Here is a 2,388-nt window from a genome sequence, read left to right as displayed (position 1 = left end):
CAGAAGATCACTAAGAAAACAGAGGATTTGAACAACACTATAGACCAAGTATGAAGTGTGATCACAAAATACAGTCAATGTTTAAATAAAAAAAATATTACAGTAAATGAAGTATAGCCAGTAATCCCCCCTCAAAACACTCTCCCTCGCTTCAAACATACTTATCCCATGATTCTTGCCATTTTATAAGCAGTTCTGGAAGTCCTCTTTCATGAATGTCTTTAGTTGCACTGTCGTGGCTGCCTCCAGGTCCTGAATCGATTCAAAACATTTACCTTTCATGTTCATTTTGACTTTGAAGAAGCGCTAGAAGTCTCACGGTGCTAGATCCAGTGAATAAGGTGGCTGAGGACACACCATAATGTTTATATTTGACAGACATTGTCATATACCAGAAGCGATGTGTGACACGGAGCATTGTCATGATGGAGGATGATTCATGAAACACTTTAAAACACACCTTCTCTCAACTGTAGCTCACACCTGACTGACTGCACTGAGCAAGTTGAAATGTGTCACACACTGTTACTAAGGTTCGACGTGCCACTTCCTGTACTGAAGATCCCTGCTTTTCTGTTGGATAGCACTAGGCAGCCCTTCACTGTATTTCTTGATCACAACTTGTAGTTGGATTGAGACATATACAGAACACTCAATCCAACAACAGCAGAATACACATTCTTCTTAAGTGCATACAGAACATTCTCCATGATAGGTTATGTTAGGCCACAAAATAAGCCTTAACACATTTAAGAATGTTGAAATTATATCAATTATCTTTTCTGACCAATGTAATGAAATGAGAAATAACTAATAAAAGGAAANATTATCTACGCATATTTGTGTATACCTATATGCTAAAAGTAGATGGAAGTACACCATATCATTAGTAGTCCTTGCCTTTAGGTAGAATAATCTGGAATTACCTACATCTTATTTCTCTCATTTTCTACAGTAAAATTCATAATTATTCCATTAAACTATGTCTATGCTTTAGATATGTAAAGTCACAGAAATCTTAGATAATTTACCCAAAGGCACATAGCCAATAAGTGGCAGAGTTGGGCCTAGAATACAAACATTCCCAGATTACCAAACTCTTAGCATGTGTTTATTCTTTACTCAATTCACTGGGGTCCTACCCCAGGAATGTTAATATCCATGTCATTCTGGTAAAGTGTTAACCTTTGAAATTATAGGAAAAGTGACCTCTCTCTGCCTAAAAATGATAACCGGATGCAAGAGCAAAAAGAAATATCATGGGATGATAATAAATTAAAGGGTGGAATGGGTGGAAAGAAATCTAACTCTTCCTGTACTTAATCTAAATTGAAGCATTTATACAGAGCCAATCTAGGGAAGGAGGCTGTTTCTCACAGGCCTCAGAAATTTTCTGATATAAAGAAAGATTTTCTATTAGCATAATTACAAAGGTCATTGCCCCGTATGGTATTTTAATAGTCTGATGACAGATTAGTAAAACTATCATTAACCTAGCATTAGGCTCACATGACTGGGTGTGAAAAAGCCAGTGGAATTTTAGGAGAATGAATATCCAGGTGCTTTCATTTTAATGTTATTAAATTGAATTTCACTATTTTTCACATCTTTATTTTCATCAGTCTCTATTCCTCTTGTGGCCTTTCTCATTATTTTACATAAAATTCTACTCTTCATTTAAAATATTCCCATGATGATTCCTGATTAAAACACAATAAAGACCAAATTAAGGAGTAAACAGAATATAAAAGGTGACTAGTATCCAGGGGTCCAATAATCTATCCTCAATTAAAACAGCTAAATCAATTGAAAATAATTCCTCAAACATAGTGCAATCCTGGATTGCACCATAGTCAGTGCAAGAGGAGTTAAAGCTTGTTCTTCTTAAGCCAGGACCTAAATACCCAAGTCAAGGTATTACCAAGGAGTTGAAGAGACATAAAGGAAAGAGAAACTGGAGTAATGTTGAGCCTAGAATTTACATATCAACTACTACTATGAGCCCTTCCCATTGTCCTAATTTTTCTATTATTATAACTACATCTCCTTTGTTTACCTCCTTAGTCTTAGCTGAGTTGGGGATTGGACTCCTCATGGCTGTTGTCACTACCACTGCATAGAAATCTACGTCTACCAAACATTTGCTACCTTTCTAATGCATCCACAACATTCTCTTCATGAATGATTCTGGACAGAGCAGGACTGAAATAGACTATGTTACATAAATAAGATTTGTAAAAGTCGGGCCGGCCGAGTGGCTCAGTTGGTTAAGAGTTAGCTAAAGAGTGTGAGCTCTGAGCAATAGGCCCCAGTTCGATTCCCACATGGGCCAGTGACACTGCACCCAAGATGAGCTGCCAACAGGTAGCAGGATGGCTCAGCTTGTGA

This window comes from Hipposideros armiger, unplaced genomic scaffold (assembly GCF_001890085.2).
Source record: "Hipposideros armiger isolate ML-2016 unplaced genomic scaffold, ASM189008v1 scaffold_379, whole genome shotgun sequence".
Lineage (NCBI taxonomy): Eukaryota > Metazoa > Chordata > Mammalia > Chiroptera > Hipposideridae > Hipposideros > Hipposideros armiger.
The sequence above is the reverse complement of the archived record's forward strand: the minus strand, read 5'-3'. Positions refer to the sequence as shown.